A 19,797-nucleotide genomic window follows, 5' to 3' on the forward strand; every position below is an offset into this window, starting at 1 on the left:
CAATAGTTACTAATTATTTTCATTATAACCTAGGAAATGAAATAAGTAGCCCTCTTATTTTGTAGATGACTTTTACCTCTCTTGTGAGAGTGAAAACCACAAAGGGTGGCGAAAGGATTCAAAACCATCTTCATAGTTTGGGAAGAGTTGAACAAAAAATATTCAAATCAATAAATACGTTTAGGTACTGTAATTAGGTGTTTAAACGTTATCAAGAATTTGACAGATAATCCCTGTGTATTTCCCAGGAGCCTACTAGATTATGATGGATTGTCAGCCAGTCTGCTGGAATGGGAACAGACTAATATACTTGACTGTCACTCGGAGGTATTACTTATGACACCACTATCAGCCAGATCGTTAAAAGAAGAGGAAAGATAGTATTCATTCTGGCTTTGCAAACCTATAAAGACACCTATACCATTTTTGAAAGTATGACTCAGCCATGTAAATCACATGATAGAATGAGAGGCAGAGAAATGTTTTAATCAAATCATGAGATCATATCTGAAAGTTCTGAATATTTCAACATTGTTTGGATACAATCAGATTTCTAAAGATTTCCTGTTGTTGATTATCCATGAACCTATGGAGACTAGAAGCTAGCAATGAAATTAAGGTGACTAGCCAACCTACCAATAGCTAGGTTCTATGAAATGAAAATGAGCTCAGCATTTCATTTTCTCATTTATAAATGAAACAGCACAATATTTACAATGTTGCATAAAATCTGGACATGTGTAGACAGCTAAAGTTGGAAGGTTTAATCCTGCACTCAGTCTGACCTCTAATCTCTAATTAAATTTAATTCAGAGACTTAGGAATATACTGAAAAACACTACCTGTCAGAGAGGAGCAAAACATTCTGTCAAGACATTTGTGGAAAAACAAACGCTCAGGTGAAAAAACCTTAAATATACACTGACACTTAAAAGTTTACCTAGTGTCATGACATCATTCTATAAGACTAGTACAAAACCAGACAAGAATAGCTAACCTGGAAGAAAGAAAGGAAAGGGAGAGAATTTAATTTGATCTTCACTGTCGTGCTGCAAAGGACTGGAGTAGAACTGTATTTTGGCTAAAATAGGTCATCTTAGCAAAAAGATTTGGATAATGTGTATCAGGTTATTAACGGTGATTCATACATTAAAAATTCAAGGATATGATTTCTAGGACTGATCTGTCCTCAGGAAAGGAATTTGCTACAAGCAACACTTCAACTGTGCCTTCCTCCATTTATAGTCTCAAAAAACCCTGTATTACCTACATGTCTGTCAAAGTTCTAGCATTTATTCCCAAGATAAGAAAAATACCTTGCAAATACATCAGCACATCTGCATATTTTTAAAGATATATGCTCTTTCTTTGTGTACACTCCCAACAGTGAAAGTAGTTGAACTTGCCCTAATCCTGAAGCGATTTCTTCACAGTAGTAAATTTTGATAAGAGCATTGGCTCACTCTTATGCTAACATCTCAACATCTTGATTACTAGTTTAAGGACAGTTCATGTCCAGCCAATTTGGAAGGAGGATATGATTACCAAGACTTGTCTAAAAAGAAAACCCAACTATAACCCTCAGTGTAGTAAAGGAACCTGATAACTCACTACATATTGCTTTTTAATTTGAAGCTTTTTATACCAATGATGCATCTTCACTAATCTCATAGTTTGGAGATTTTAACCACTTGGCCTAGCCATTCTTTTCTTTCAGAGACAAGGCAAATGGCTGAATCAAATCAAAATCTTTCTGCAAGAAGCTGTACTGACCTGTCAGCTGTACTGACACTTCCAGCCCAGTAATTTACTTTAGGCTCACACCAATGACTGTATTCAACGCAGAGTTTAGCCAGGTAATATTTGTTTCCAGAGGTCTCTGGACATGTGCAAAATCACATTAAGCTGGAAGTTTAGAGGTCTAATTTCTAGCAAAGTTTACTTCATTTTGAATGTCAAAACCAATTTTTGGCTGTTTATTTAACACTGATTATTGTGCTGTACTTGCTTGATACAATCTAAAAGTTGCATCTAAGCATTGCATAAGCAAAGATTCATCGGTCGCTGTTTTTGCAAGAGCAAAAAAATTTCAGTGAATATTTAAAATTATTTATATGATGTTGGTGGATTTACTCTATAGTTGAACTTTTAAATGAGGATTTCTAGAATTGTGGTCACCCAGATTACAGAAGCTATCTGGATGTCATGGAAATAGATAAAACTTAACACATCTTTGCTAGACTAGTGAGCATTCTGTAACCCTATGCACTTTTTGGCTGACTATCTACAGTCCAGTGGATAATGACAAAACAGTTCTCTCTCAAAGGTAACTTTTATAATTAAGCACTCTTCATGAAATAATGAATTTGTTAAAATAAACTTGTGTAGAAATGGGAGGTTTCTACAGAGCTTTACAGTAGATTTTGTTTTCTTTAATTTAAAAATAAACTGATGGAATAAATTTATATTATTGAAGATAATATCAAAGATTCATTTCCTGGGTTCAATACCAGTCTAAACTAGCAAGCACTTAACACTGTCAGCCCCTTGTGCTTTTAACTGAATAAAGGTCAGATAATCAGACATCTGAAAGGACAGCTCATTTATCATCCTTTGATAAATGTGTCAGTCTCTAATCTTTAGCAGTGGATGATAATACCACACAATGAAAAGTTAATGGATTCAAAGCACTGAATTTACCACAACATGGATGTAATGATGCTGTAGAGCAGAAAGTTCAAATTTATTCTATATTTTATAGGCAATTATATTTGCGGCTGAAAGCATTAATTACCACAATCTAAACATTGTTCTGATAAATTGTGTTCCACAGAAGACGAGAATGATCTTGATAAGAAATTGTAATTATAGAACTGACTGAAGTATTATTTCAACAATCAATTGTAGGATTTCTATCCCATCAGGCTAACTGCTGAATTGCTGAAGCCTCACCAGTTCAAAAATTTCTGTGAAACATTTCTTGTACAAATTTATATATACCATTTTAATAGCACATATTCTGATTAATATATCTTTTATTATTAGTCTAAAATCAAAATTAGTATATTCATCCTAGACCTAAAACCTAGTTTGAGATTATAGCTGTCTGCCTTAGGTTGTATCTTGTCAGCCCGTACAGGTGTTCCTGATATTCTAAGGCATCTCAGGTGACCCAATACATACACTTAGAATGTTGTTTATTTATTTTCTCAAAACTTTGTGAATATTTTTCTAATTCTAATTTTCTAAGTATTGTAGAACATAAGAAAGGATAGTGCTGAAGAAGACAGGATGTAAAGACAAATGACACACAGGATTTACTAGATTTTTATATTCCTTGAAGTGATGCTGGAAGAAAAATATTTAACATATAAGTTTATATTACTTGATGAACACAGAAGGCACATCTCTACCTCTCTTTTCCTTCAACTTCTCTCTCTTTTTCCAGAAGTTTGTGGCAGAATAATCCCATGAAATGATATAGTGGATTATTTTTTCTGGAACTCAGATTATGGCAATGATGGTTAAAACTTTTGAAGTTTATTGGTCTGCTTTTCAGGCTGGAGGGCCTTAGAAACCTGAGACAGAGCAGATGCACAAGACCTTCAAGCAAGTATTCCCTTGGATTCTGTTGACATTTACAAGTTTTTGGAAGGTTCCATACAAGATAAGGATGATGATAGAGAAAATATCCACTTCACAGTCACATTTTTCCACAGAAGGGAACAATCTAGACCTAAATGGTTTCTATTCTGGATTACAGTATGAACAAAAAAAATACAATTTTGTTACTTCACTTTAAAAAGGCTAAAGAAAATGCATGCCTTATTGTGTTGAATTAGGGTTATTTCATTAATTCTAAAGAAGTTTCAAGTACATATATCTATTTCATAAGGCAGTTTCTTCAGCACAAAAGAGAGAAGAGTGTGGCTAGAGTTCATATCTAAAGTTCTAAATATCTTAATAACCACTTTTATCTAATTTTCAAGTATATTTTGCATTCTAATAGTTCATAAATATATTGTAGAAATCAAGAACGTCACCTTCTGGCAGTATAATTTTTCAGGCATTATTTTCATAAGATAAAGTTTTTTGCATTCTGTGTATCAGTTTTGCAAACTCAGTGTTATGATGTTTGAGTCAAATAGTTGAACTGGAACTTTCAAAAAAAAACACATTAAAAAAAAAAAAAAAAGAAGAAAATATTATAATTATTCAACATTATTTTTTCCACCAGGCAGCTTAACTCAAACCTTTGATGTGTACAGAAAAGAAGGCTTGATACTATTTATGGTAAATTCAGTAATATGAGTGATTAAAAATATTTTCTTACAGTGGCATGCTTCATTATTCAAGCATCGACCTTTCAAACACTGCCATAGTAGCTATCAGTCAAAATAATAAAGTTCCATAATTTTGGAATAAAAATTTTTATGAAAATTTTTATGAAAATTTTAATGAAATTTTTAATGAAAATTTTTATGAACATTTTTACGAAAATTTTTACCAAATATTTGGAGCTACTAAGACCAAGTGGACAGCATTGGAGTAATTAAATAATACAATAAAAGCTAGCAAACAATTTAATATACTCCTCTTTGTTAAGCTTTTGAAGAGCAAAACAAAATGCTTACACAATGGATTTTTCTTCTTTCATGAGTATTGTTCAGTTGGATTTAATTTTTTTCTCTCTATCTCAAATATTTAATTAAGTAATTAGGCAATTTTCTTATGAATTGTTATTGGATAATAAGTTAATAATATATCATTCAACTGGGAATAGTTTTGTGTTATGATGACTGAATAGGAATTCTGAGTGTTATCCTTATGATGAAATCTGCTTACAAGATAAACATCTGTGAAATGCACAATTGTTATTTTCATTAATTGATGGTAAAAATAGGCTTTCAAGGGTATCAAAAGACATTGAATTTGTGACATACAAATCTACCTGAAGCACTTAAAAAACTTGATGATAAATATATTAAAGAATATAAACACATGAAAACATACAGAAAAACACAAAAATTAGATTAATGGAAATGTATGTGATTGCTTCAGTGGTTTTTTAACACTCAAAGTAGAAACAGGAAGAACAGCTTCACTGCTGTGAAACAGTCAATTCAGTATCAACATCAGACAGAGAATGAAAGCTTTGATATTGAAAATCTGGCTAAAAATTATTAGGTAGGGTATGTTTTAAGGGGAAAAATTTCCAAAGCAAAACATAAAAATTCTAACCCTATTAACTTTAAACAAAGAGTTAGAAGTTTTAGAAAACATATTTCTAGGTTCAGCTGCAGTGTTGGGCACTTCAAAGTTTTATTTCTATTCCACTACACATTTGTCATACTCCATACAGGATGTCTATTAAATTTTAGAAAGACGACATTTTCTCATGAAAAGTATAGAGATGTGTTTAAGTAACTACTGCATGATTCTGACTATGTGCATCACACGAAATCCAAGCAAAGGATCAAATTCTGTTTCTATTACTATAGTCTCAAAACTTTGACATATATGAGTATTGCTGCCTCACAAGCAATTACTTTAATCTTGCTTTAAGATACAGTTCTGTAACATATCCAGGAGGGATTTACAGATGATTGATCAGATCTGAAATGTCCTTCAAAAAGTCTGTCATTATGCATCCACTCATGTATTATATTCTACCAAGCCAAAGTACATTAAAATCTCAGAATTCACTGAATGTATCTATCACTAGAACTACCAATGATCATCAAAAATGCAGGATGAAAAAGAAAAAGAAAAAAGAGACAGAAAAACAGGGTGGTTTAAAATTATATAGTCTTATAAGGAAGGTGCCAAGTGCAAACTTCTGCTTTGTTTTCACAGATTTATATCACCATAGGGCTTCAATCTGATGCAGAGCCTAAGGATCTTTATAATCATGATGTTTTGCATTCACTGAAGAAAACAGATGTTTTCAAACTACTTTTAGGCAGATAGGTCTGGGATTAGATAATAATAGGAACAGTGGGATAATGTGAAAATGAACAAAGCTGCTAAGAGATGGTTGTGAGAGAGTTGGAAAACATACCATATTTTATGGTTAGTTTTTTCTTTTTTCTAGCAATGAACACAGTATAAAGAGTACATTGGCTTGTTTCAGATGGATTTTCCCACACATTATTACTGTCATTATTGTTATTGTTAATATTAATATTACTACTCCTGTTATTGTTCTGCAGATAATGTACTGTAAGATGAAAAACCCGAGAAGTTTGGAGACATGCAAAATAAAATCTCTGACCATAATGTCTTTGAAAATAATGTATATTACCTGTGAAGCTATGAAGGGAATAAATTGTAAAGTCATAATGAAAGGATCTATCTAGCCTTCTAGCTTAAAGTCAAATTTCTCTCTCCATATCTTCCTTGAAAATTGTTTAAAGGAAAAGTAAATAAATTTATCTTCAGCTCTAGATGTTGAATTTCCTGTGTCTCTGTGACAATGCTTAGTGTTGACAGCAATGGGAAAATCAGGGGTTTTTTAATATTTTTTTAACATTTTGGCTTTGTCTTAGAATTCGTACCACAATGTTAAAAGGATATATTTCTGCTCTCCAGTTTTGCTGTCTTCAGCTATTCTATTTTTGGATAATTTTCATTTCTGTTTTCAGGGGTTTCTTTAATCTCTGCTCCTCTTAGTCTATCTTGGACGATTTTCTGTCCTCTTAAAATCTGTAGAATGGAAATGGCAGTTTAAAGTTTTCCAAGAGCTTTTCAATCTCTTTTTCAGCCATTATCTAGTTGGCTCTGAACCTTAGAATCACGGAATGGCTGAGATTGAGAGGGAACTTTGCATTTCATCTTATTCAATCCCCATGGTCACGTAGAGCCAGCCAACTCCCCAGGTACTCATTGGTGCATCTCATCAGGACACATGGATTTATATGTGGCCAGCTAAATACTACCTCATCTCATCCTCTTCCACCAGGAATAAGTCTTCTTTGTTCCAGAATTTCCCCTCATTTCCAGGTCCCTGGATTTAAAAAAAAAAAAAAGTTTTGACATAGTGGCATTGAGTACATCCTTGGAGAGTTATCCAGTAACACCAAGTTGAGAGTTCCAGCTGATTCTCTTGGGGGAAAGAGATGCCATCTAGAATGACCTTGACAGGCTTGAGGAGCAGGCTGTGCAAATGCCATGAAGTTAAAAAAGGCTGAGTTCAAGGTCCTGTGTCTGGGTTGGGCCATTCCCAATATCGGTACAGAATGGGGAAAGAATGGATTGAGAGCAGTCCTGTGAAGAAGAACTTTGGTATGCTGTTGAATGAAAAATTGGACATGAGCTGGCAGTAGGCATTTGCAGCCCTGAAAGCCAATCATATCCTGGGCTGCATTAGAAGCAGCATGGCCCGCACGTCGAGGAAGGTGATTCTGGTCCCCTACTCTGCTCTCATGAGACCCCCATCTACAGTACTACATGAACTTCTGTGATCCCCAACATAGGGATGTGGACCTGTTGGAGGGAGTCCAGAGGAGGGCCATGTAGATGGTCAGAGGAATGGAGCACCTCTTAGAAGACAGACTGAGAGAGTTGGGGTTGCTCAGCCCAGAGAAGAGAAGGCTCTAGGGAAACCTTAGCACCTTCTAGTACCTAAATGGGGCTTACAAGAAAGCTGGAGAGGGACTTCTGAAAAGACAATGTAATGACAGGACAAGGGGGAATGGCTTTAATTTGCAAGAGGGTAGTTTTAGATTAGATATAAGAAGAAATTTTTTGCTATGATGGTGGTGGGGCACTGGAACAGGTTGCCCAGGGAAGTTGTGGATTTCCAATCCCTGGAAGTGTTCAAAGTCAGGTTGGATGGGGCTTTGAGCAAGGTCTATTGGAAGGTGTCCCTGCCCATGGCAGGGGGGTTGGAATGAGATGATCTTTCAGGTCACTTTCAACCCAAACCATTCTATGATTCTATCATTATTCTTTGATATACAGGAGCCCTAAAGACTTCTATATCTCTTGAAAATATTCCTTTATGAAAGGGCTTTGTAAGACAAAGTACGTTGAAAAATTCTGATTTCTCATAGGTGAAGGAAGCATAGAACTGTGATCTCTTCCTTCTTGGGAATATCTCAGGAGTAGGCTGATGTATGGTGTTAAGGTAACACATTCTATTACAGTGTCTTTTCTTGAGAGAAAAGTTATGGCAGGTATGCCGCTATTGAGTGTGGATTTGATGTAATTTAAGCATGGATTGGTTTGGGTTTGCATAGAAATGCAAAAGCAGACAGATGTGTTGGAATTTCCATAGAACAGCTAGAGGAATGCAGGCAGCTGCCTTTGGCAGGTCTTAAAACCATATACGGTGTGACCCAGAAGCTTTACTGGTGAAGCCCAGTCACAACCAGACTTTCAATTGACTAAATAGTAGATTTTCATCCCTTGTATTCCTGGGCTTTGATGTTCACACGTCCTTTATGTTGAATTTTTTTATTCATCAGTACATTTGTGACCCTAAATCTAAGGATTATTTTTTACCACATTTCTATTCTGGGCTGCTAAGGAAGAAGTTTTTAGTTTAGTTTTTTCAATGGCTTCTGCTCCTGTATTTCCATTAGCAAAGATGAAAGAAGAAAATACATAGAAAAAGTGATGAGTAAACTTTTTCACTATAATTTTAAGTCATATTTGATATACCTATTAAAAATATAACTTCGCTTGAGGAGTATTTTGTTTATTTCTGGCTTTGTCAGCTAGTTTTATCATTGCCATAATTTATATGTAATTTAAGCAGGATGTCAGTTGCAGCAAAATTATTTACCTCAAACATTTTATCTGTCCATTTTTGCTGTGCTCAAATATTCTACATTTCAGAAAGCTATTGGTATGCATGTTGTTGCTCATACAAAGCTCTTCTTATCCTCCAAAGATATGTCTTACACATTACTTTGCTGATAAACAGGATAATTGCCATTGTCAGTCTCAAGCAAATACATTTTTCTGGTAAGTAGTGGGCTATTTAACCATTTAACAGAACTGGAAAATATTTTGTTGAGTATAGAATTCCTTTACAATGTAGTTGTACTTCTAATGTTTAAAAAATAGAATATATATATTTACCCTGTGATGAATTTTAATGTGAGATTCAAATTGAGATCCTAATGCAAGCTGAATTAAATCAGAAACTACAGATATCCCTCATAGTCCATGACTAGGTCTATATAGATATACTTACCTGTTCCTTAGGTTAATAGTACAGACATTCTAGTAATTAATTAATTTAACCCACTAATCCATTAGTCTTACCCAATAACTTTTGAACTACCATTTTCAGCATGAAATACGCTTAAAAAGTGGAAGACTGAAGCAACTCTAAGATACTTACTGGTTCCAGCCCACTCAGAATATGCTATTTACAACTGTGGTTGGAAAATGTTATTTGTTACCTGTAGGAGAATATATAGCAAAGCCACTCAGGAACTGATCTGCTAGACTGTGGAAATTTTGCCACTATTTGCAGAGTACATAGAGGTTTAGGGAACAGAGGTCTTAGTCACTGAGAGGCAGTTTGATCAGGAAGACAAGTGTTTTGCCTCCATTCTTTTAGGCAAAACAGGCACAGAGGTATTTATAACACAGTTATAGTAGGAATCTGCAGTGGAAATTTGCCTTCAGTTAAAACTAAATTACCATTTTTCCCATTATATCTTCTATCATATTCCTATTAACTTTTATATACTATTTGGATTTTTTTTTCTAATCTGAAGTTTATAAACTTTTACAGACATACCAATAAACAACTTTGGCATAACAAACAACTGTCTGATCAATAATGAAGATAATGCCAAAGAGTATATAACATTCACAACAGAGTGAGAAGTGGCAAACTGACGAAAACATTTTGAGTTCCCTTAGCTGTAGCCCAAAAGAGTTTCAAAGCATATGAGGCTGCTGTGGACAAAATCTGTCATGTAAGCAGTCACCTGTGAATAGTTTCTACAAAATTTGGTGAAGGGCATTTATAATTCCTCAATTAAATTGTCAAATCTAATTAGACTTCCCCTCAACACACTGTGTCTTACCGCAGTGGTACAATGAGGCAAAGACTTTCCCTTGAATTACTAAAAAGCAGAGGGCTTAACTGTGAAAGCTCCATTAGAAGCAAGGGAACCTTTCTGTAGGATTTTTCAAATGCAAGGGAGTTAATTCTTCAGTTGTTTATAGCCTCAAAAGTATCTATGGATTTGATACTTTAACTGGATGAAGGACACACTCATTCTCATAAGACCCCAGACCAAATTGTTTTATGATTAGGAGAGATGTGCCCAAGATTTGCAGGCTGTTTTGATTGTGACTGGCATCATATATTGGCTGTTTGGCAGACTAGAGCTTTCACGATTCATTTTTTGATGCTTGCTTTTAATCTGATATGACACAGCTTAACAAAGCTAAACGCTAAATGATGAACAGGATGTTCTTTCAAAATAAAGGTTTCAAGCATTACCATTTTTCTTTTTTGAATAAAGTCTTGCAAGTCTGGCCTGCAAGTATGATTTACAGAAAACACAGTGGAAAGCAAAATGTTAAATATTATTAATAATAAACTAAACATTTTCATAGAAACACAAATATTTAAAAAGAATTGGAATATTTCATCAAACACACCACTGTTAGCTATAAGAAATAAACTGCAAGATATTAAGTCAGTAAATATTTTCTTACTACTAATTTCCTGAAAAATTATAGGTGTCATATCCAGACACATGCATAATGCAGTCCAACAATTTGAAGATATGAATCTCCATAATAATAACACTCTATAGGCTGGTCACATTGAATCTGGACATAAATGGCATTATTCACTCTCCTTAACTCTAGTTAAAATTCAAAGTACAAAGAGTTACATAATGCTTTTGTTATAATGGACAAGCCAGAGTAGTTATAACTGGTCTATTTTTCTCCCTTTTCCCATTTTCCAATAATTCCAAATATAATAATTGATTTTGTTCCTTTTTTGTTCTTTTTTTTTCTATTGTCATTGTTAGAGATAGTGTTTTAGCTCTAGGATTTTATTTCCAAGATTGACTCTCATTTTATATTCATAAAATATTGCTAATTATCAGAATCCACTACTGCCTTTTCAGGTTCTTTTAGATATTTCAGAGAGATTTTAATGTTTAAGATCAAATTTACTTATTTCTGAATATATAATGTTACATGGGACTTTAACTTTGTAGAAAAATACAGCAATATAATGAAATCACAACACAAGCACAATTTAACAATTACAATGTACAGTTGGATCACTACACAGACATGATTCCTACTACTGGTCTCTGTAAGCTCACCATGACGATGTCAGGTGTCCTCAGTCTCCAGGAAGAAATATATGAGTTAAAGCCAGCTCAAGCCCGTTGTTCTCTTCAGACATAATTTTGTCACTTTTTCAACTTTTACGAGAGCTGCATATTCACACTCCCACGCAGGTCTAGCTGGCTGGGGAAGATAATACTTTCTATTAGCTATTTTAGGGAAGGCCATTTACGTAACTGCTTGACCCAGTCAACTGATACAGTCATTTACCTAAAGTAAAGGCTTCTCTCTGGTCCCCTTTATGTTGGGCTTCCTTTGCAATAGCTGTGCTCACTACATGCTTTTTTGAAGTTCATAAGCACAGTATCCTATAGTGTTGGTTTTACGTGTCCAAGTTTTGGTTGCGAGGCTGTGAGGAGAAACCAGGGCTGCCTCATGAGAGACATTTCCAGATGGCTCCAATACACCCACCAAGTGACACAGCTGAGCCCATCAAACAAACTAGTAGTGTCCCTGTGATATTTAAGAAAGGGTGAAAAGTGCTGTATAGCAGATAAACTGTATGACCAGTCTTCGCAAACGAAGATTTGGAAAAGGTCTTTTACCTTTCAAGCCTGCGCAATGGATTTTTTAGGTGAGACACAGCATGCGCTGAACTGAGCCCACCCTTTAATCCTAAGGTTCATTTGCCGGGGCCAAGTGAGCTTGGACAATGGCAGTGAGGTCCTCAGGACGTAGGTTTGTTTAGAGTGACCTTCTCTTAGATGGATGCCCTTACAGGGCTTGACGAGCTCCATCTGCCCAGGGGAATTCCCTGACCGGGGATCGAACCCGGGCCTTGGCTGTGAGAGTGCCACATCCTAACCACTAGACCACCAGGGGCCCCCCTGCAGATAAACTAGCGAGGAGTGAAAAAAAAATAATTAAAAAAAAAAAATTAAAAAAAAAATGGAGGTCCACAGGAGAGTAGAGATCCACCCTGCAGCCTGTAGAGGACCCCAATTCACAGCAGGTGGAGAGAAGTGACAGATTGTGGAGACCCAATGCAGAAGAAGATTTCTGACAGGAGCTGCAGCCCGTGGGGGATCTACGCTGTAGCAGTATGTTTCTGGTGGACTGTACTCCCTGGAGAGGAAACAACACTGGAGTAGTTATTGAAGAACTGCTGCCCATGGGAAGGAAGAGTTCATGAAAGACTGTAACTCTCATGAGGGACCCCACAACGGAGCAGGGGGGGATATGCAGGGATGGTGGAGTGGCAGAGGCAAAGTGTTACAAACTGACTGCAATCCCCATTCCCCATCTCCCTATGCCACTCAGAGGGATGAGATAGAAGAATCTGGAACAAAGGAGTGAAATTGAACCTGGAAAGAGAGAGGGAGGGAGGGAAGATATTTTTAGGTGGATGTTTTTAGTTTTGATTTTGGATTTTTTTTTCACCATCTTGCTCTATTTTTGATGGAAAAAAAAATAAACTCTCTTTCTTCAACTTCAGTCTTTGCTCATGATGATTATTGCTGAGTGATCTCCCTGTCTGTATCTCAACCCATGAGCATTTCCTTCATATTTTCTCCTCCTGTCATGTTGAGGAGAGGGGGGTGATAGAGTGACTTGGTGGGCATCTGGTAGTCAACGTAGCTTAACCCGTCCCCTTCTTCTCTGAACCTTCTTCCATCACAGGTATTTATTGATTTGTCACAAAAATAAAATGGACATCAATAGCCATTCTATGATGTTCCACATAATTATCATCTGTAACTGTAAGATTGTTTGGCAGTGACTGCTGCTTCTCTGCTAATAGTAAAGTTTCTTTAGAAAGTGCACGTAAAGAGATATACAGTAGGTAGCAAAGTATAAATCTAGAAATAGTTGTTTCTGTCATGGATGAGACAGAACCAAATGTCAAACAGGGAAGTGACAAGAACATTTTCTATGTGATAGCACGGGAAAACATTTCTTCACTTTAATAATTTTTTGGCAACTGTTCAGACAGCCCAAAGTCACTAAAAATATTAACAATATGTCAGGAAGTTAATGGAAACTCTCCACTCATTAATGTGCACATCATTTGAAAGCTGTGGTGTGCTAACTCAAATAGCAAGATAACATATGTGGCAAAATGCAGAAAATGATCAAAGTATCTAAATTCTCAGCGAAATAATTCCGCACTACTCCTTCCCATGCACCAAAGTTAAGATACTTTCAAGTAAAATTTCCACTTCTGGTGAAGTATGTTCTAGAATTGCAAGTACATCTATTCTGCTGTTAGCTGTTTTCAACTCCTGCTTCTGTTTACATTTGCAACTCAGATTCTTGGCTGGGACTTGATAAATTTTCAATGTACTTCCTTCACATTAAACCAGCTGGGGTTCTGCTTAGCAATAAATCTTAGAAATTATTAATTTTCAGGGGTTACTTCTCTGTGTCATGATTATATTTTATAGATGTTATCTACTATGGGATTCTGAGCTAATTGCTTGGAAACAATATTAAAGTTTACATTCTTGATAGCTTTCAAAAGATGAAATACTGATTTCCATTAGCGAGTATGCACACAGCAACAGACACATGAAAGTATCAGCCAATAGCTCAGATAATAACCATAAAAATAATCAGCCCCCACAAGACATATAAATAATTTTAAAGTACAATAACTTTTAAGACATTTTTGCATAAAAAATATTAAAAATTATAAAACAGGTAGCAAAGTCAGTTCATTCAAATGTATGCTACTCCAGTTAAATTTTTTTAACACTTTGTCAGAGTATAAGAATATTCCTAATTGGGTCAAGTGTAAATGGGTCTGTGCTAATTTTTGATGCACAAATGTGTACGAATGGAGGGGGTTTTTTGCATAGGAGAAATATTTGTGCACCTGTCTTAACATATTTCCTTGATTTATGTAATCATGCAAATACATATATGTAGACATAAATAGACCCTGATGATCCCTACAGTCCCCTATTTAAGTTTTAGAAGTTGATAATTTAGACTCTGATAATAAAGTAATGGGAAAATATTTATCCTTGCATCAATGTACACAGCCTGGTTTGGGTGATATATTTATGTTCATCAAGGGTCATTGTGTTTTGCTTTGTTCTCAAAGTGTTTTTTTCCTAAAATTAATAAGAAAAATATTTATTTCCAAACTTCCTTCATGGAAAGGTGAAGTGTTAGTAGCTGTCCTTAGCATTAGCCAACATCAGTTCAATTATATCTGCAAAAGACTTTTGGAAACTGCGTGAGGAGTAACAAGAAGCTACCTTAAAATGTAATTTCACAAATGACTTATTGTTCTTGTTCCAATAAATTTTCTTGCCTTTCTGTAGGTATACATGACAGAGGTTTATTGTATCTGTACAGCTCTTTATTTCACTAGTTTTCATGAAAGCAACTTCTATTTTCATTAAATTCTTTGCTTTTAATTTTTTATTCTTTCGATAGATGTTTTTGCTGTGTGAAGTGGAACTGGGGTGTAGCATAGTAGTTCTCCTCTATAACAGCACTTCTGAAAAAAACCCCACCAAACAACAAACAACCACTCACCAAGAAAAAAGGCTGTTAGGAAGTGAAGTGATTAATAAACTCTACAGAGAGAAGTGTAAGGGTGTTTCACAGAGAATCAACTTACCCAGACTAGATTTTTACCAGCAAAATGGGTTTATCTTTAACCTTATAAAAATGCCTTGGGATCTCTTAATGAACATTAGGTACCAGGGCACTGATACCAATTTCTAAAGTAATTTCTATCTGTCAAACACAGTTGTCAGCTTGGTAAAACACGATACTACTGCTTTCTGGGAAAGCAAATCATTGTGTTTGCAATGTGCAGACAAATCATTCTGATGTGAAACAAAAAATAGAACAGTTCTTTGCAGAGAAACTCATACTGATTAAAAATCCTGTCTTTAACAGCTCTTATGGCCAAACTATATTATATGGAAATATTGCTACATTCTTTGGAAATTCAGATTAAATTAAGACCAGAATACTACATAATAAAATGTTGCAAGAGGCAAGAAAGACATCGTGCACTTCATTTAAATGTGATTATTTTAAACCACACAACTATTTTAGCAACAGTTAAAATAATTAACTACTGTACTAATTACAGCAATTAGGGGTGATAGCACTACTTAGTATAAGGTTTCCTAATGTTTCCAAGGATAATACCCTTTTTCTACCTGTCTGATGACTTAGCCAAAATTAGCTAAACTGTCATTACCTGAACACTCAGTTTCTAAACATGTATACCTGTTAAAAAAAACCAACAAAACACAGAAAAAGAAAATAAGAAATTAAAGCGCAAATATGGTAGATGTTTCTCCAAAACAGGTTGAGTTTTTATCCATGTTAAAGAAATGTAGAAACTTCTTAAAAGACTTTTTTTCCCTGTGCTTTCAATTGTAGAGATGATATTTGTCAGGAAACATGGATTTTTGCCATGTCATAAAAAAACCCACAGTTTGATCAAATTACACATCTTTAAAAAAGTTTGCAAAGCATGTATATTCAATTGTAAAGCTAAATTTCACAGTTCCATTCCCTAAGCACTGCATCAGAACTGAGCATGTTCTGGCCAGGTCTCAGCAGATATTCATGCACCAAGGTGTCTCTATGTCTCAGAATTATAAGCAGCAGCAAAAGGATTGTTCCTCTTGAACAACCAGTTGGCAAACCTGTATTTGTGTCCAGGCAGCAAGAGAAATTGGGTAAAGGAGATGAGGGTGAAAACCATCCTATTTGAATTCGATCATGATAGGAGACATTTTCACAACTAGATGACTAGACAGATTAGAAGGGATATAGGAGGTTCAGTTTCAAGGAAGATAAAAAACATGGTATAAATTGAGACTTATTAAAAAAAAAAAAGCAGAATTCTGGTATCTAATTTCAGGAGAGCTGTTCAGGAATCCATAATTAGAAGTGAAGGGAAAATAGGGATGTGTGGAAAGGCCAGGCAAATGTGCATGGATATAATCTGGTTAGAAACCATAGTGTTGTCGCAGACCTGAGGTGGTCTCTGCAAAATAAAAGGATTAATACATTGTAAAAGAAGCAGCAAGATTAGATGCAGAGCCCAGAAATGAAGCTTTTATTGGAAAGCATTTGAGCACTAATGGAAAGACACTAGTGAAGGTCAGAAGGCAACAAGCAAGCCAGTCTTAGTGAAGAACTGTGAGGAGAGGAAGTGGAATTTAGTAGGCAAGCTGTTAGCAGGACAGTCTTCAGCAGTATGCAGAGTTTTTATCCATTAAGGAAAGAGATTAATTGTGTGAAGTAGTATGTATGATATTTAATAGCTTTTGTTTATTGGAAGCTTATGTGAATTCCAGCACAATCATAACCATAATAAGTACAACAACAGTTCAACAATATTCAACTTGGGGACAAAACCAGCACATAATAACTGGAAATCATGGCACTAAGATAATTAATGAATGGTGGTAGAAAATATAATCATATTAATTGTATAAAATAAGTAATTAGATTATGTCAATGCTGTTGTATGAATGCTACAAACTCAACATTACGCTGTCATTAAAATATCAGCAAAAAAGTGTTATGGGCATGGCAGGCACCCTCAGTCTCAAATCCCTGAGTTCTCCCAATAATCTTAAGCTAACAAGTCTCCTATCTTGGACCTTAGAGTTCACATCTGTGGTACAGGTGAACCAGCTGCATCTGCTGAACTGTGAAGGTGACTTGGAAAATGTCCTCCACAGCAGTTGCCTATCAGCCACTGATATCTGCAGTGCTGGTCCTCCTGACATCCAAAGTTTCACATCAGTCCTTTAAGCTGCATTTCATCCCCTCAAAAGACTGATCTGTTCTTTATTACCCCAGTTTTGGAGTCTGATTGTTACTTTGCTGATTTTTTTCTCAGTCTGGAGATAATTGATTGTTGTGCCCTTGGTCATCATATCCTCTTCCCAAGAATGATCCTCTGGGGAGTCAGGTTCTCAAAACTAATCAGAAATGACCATTTCTTCATTCTGCATCTGATATAACCACATCATTATCCCACAGTTGTTAATATGTTCTACTTACCATGTTAGCTCAGCAGTGCAATAGTTCAATTGTTGTAGTCCATAGATATTCCATTATCTATAACTTAAGTTTAACAACATTTCAATTAGTCCATATCTAGGTAACACAAAACACATTTGTATTAGGAAATGCCACACCAAGGCTTATCTTGAATTTTGTGGTCACCTTTCCCTTGCTATAGTGGCTAGCCACATGCTAAGGTGCATCTCAAGTCAGTAGTTCCCTTTTCCCCGACAGTAGTATACATTGAGGTTATTGTACTATTCAGGATCAGCAACTCCCTTCACTTACACAGATTTCAAGCCTTTTTGGCATTCCTGAGTTTCTTCTTAAACATGCAGTAAGGAACTTGGAACAGTAGGAACTAGGGAAATACTAGCATGGAGTCCAAAAGAAAAAAGTATGTACTGACTAGTTTAGGAGAATCACAGAATCACAGGGTAAGGTTGGAAGGGACCATTGGAGGTGTTTTAGTCCAACCTCCTTATTTCACCAGGGTTTCCTAGAGCATGGATTTTTTAAGAGAAAATCTCCTAGCCCACCTAATGGAATTCATGATTGCTGTATGGAATTAGTCTTGGGACAACAACTGAATTACACTTCACAAAACGGATGAAAATTTCCTGCAACTCTAAAAAAAACGTGTTGCTCATATGACAGAAGTTTGTAAGCTGACAATGTTTAGGATTGATAGAGAGTTTGTAACAAGATTATTAAAACTATTTTTTGAACAATTATCTGCAAATAAAATATTATTAGAATATTATTTATAAATACATTTCATTAAACTCGTGAATTTTGGCTGACTTTTTTTCAGAGACAGTTGATGGCCCTTTTAAAATAAAAATTAAAAAAAAATCATGAGTTGTTTGGCCAAGACACTTCCCCATAATCCTTTGGCAGTTTTGCAGTTTCCAGTATCTCATTCTGGGTTTTTTTTTCTTGTTCGTTCGCATTTTCTCAGTGTCATGGTTTAAGCCCAGCTGGAAACTAAACACTCAGTCATAATACTGTGGATTCTCCATTACTGTAAAGTTTACTGAAGTGGTAAGTCTCACACTTATGCTTTATACTACTGTATTTATGTGCTGTTCTCTTTTTCTCATGTCCCTAGTAATCAGTGATATGTCTTGTTTTATACTGAGTCCAGAATTTCTAATGTTTATCAGAAATCATAATTTTTACTTCTTCTGATTAGAATTCATACATGCTCTCAAAAAACTGTTAACAGCTACGAAGCAATTAATAATGTCCCACATGTTGGAGTAACAAGTGTAGAACAAGAGGCATTTGGGGGTTCAATGATCAATATAATCTGACTCAATAAGAACCTAAATTCTCTGCCTCAGGGAAAAAGAAGCCCCTCAACATATGTGAAAACTGAATTCTAAATTCAAATGGGATGCAGAGCAGCTTATACCCTAGGGTCTAGAATATCCCGCCAAGGAAAACCAGACAGTAATAATTGGAACACTTAGAAACATGTTTACAGGAAATGACTGCATGCATCAAGAGAATATTCTGGTCTTTGATTTTAGAGTCCAGTGGTGGAACTAAATCAAAATGCTCGTACCATGTCCCCACTGAAAATGAACAGATGGCCTTTTCCTCTTGTGCCATGAATATTTTTTTGCACATACACTTCAACAGAAAAGCCCTATCTCCTTATCCCTCTGGAAAAAAAAAATAAGGGTGGGCATAAGGGCATGGAGGTAGGAGGAAGGGAGAAAAAGAAAAGATTGTAAAACATGGATGGCAGTGAAAATCTATGAAATCTTTAGGAATCAGTTTCTTAGCTGACTAATTGTTTGGTTATAAACCACCAAAGTTTATTATAAAATCAGTTTACTAACCATAGATCACATTTACTGTGAATAATTACTGGAAAATAAACATGCACTTGAAATAATATCTTATTCTCAAGCAGAAAATATTGTTGCCCATCATTACAAAATACCACTACAACTAAACTATAACATGACATAGTTGTATAGTAAATGTTACGGTCTATAGCAGCATCTGTCAGGCATTCTTTCTCCCTATGTTTATGCTTTCTATCTCATACTTTTTTACATTTCTTTCCTCTCTTTTCAAGGTTTTCATCCTTTCAATATCCTGTTATTATCATATACAGGGAAATTAATTTCCTCATTTTCCCACTTTTTTTTCTGCTCCTTCACTTTTCTCTCACTTTTCCTAAGACATTTGTAGCAAGGTTTCTTGATTTTCTACAAGACTATTATAGCTGTTTACTGCCTTGTACCAAAAAGGTAACTTGGTGGTATTCCTCAGAGATTTTTGCTCAAACATTTTTGCAAATCTGGTGAGAACTAGAATTTTAAATATATTGAAAGATCTGTGATGAAGTTGATGTTTGTCCATCCCCTCAAGAGGTGTAAGAAGGGCTGGGAAAGGATCTTAGTCCAAGTTAGAATTTCAAATGTAGAAGTTATAATATTGTCTTAC

The sequence above is a fragment of the Neopelma chrysocephalum genome, unplaced genomic scaffold, assembly GCF_003984885.1.
Source record: "Neopelma chrysocephalum unplaced genomic scaffold, ASM398488v2 Primary Assembly neopelma1_45, whole genome shotgun sequence".
Taxonomy (NCBI): Eukaryota; Metazoa; Chordata; class Aves; order Passeriformes; family Pipridae; genus Neopelma; species Neopelma chrysocephalum.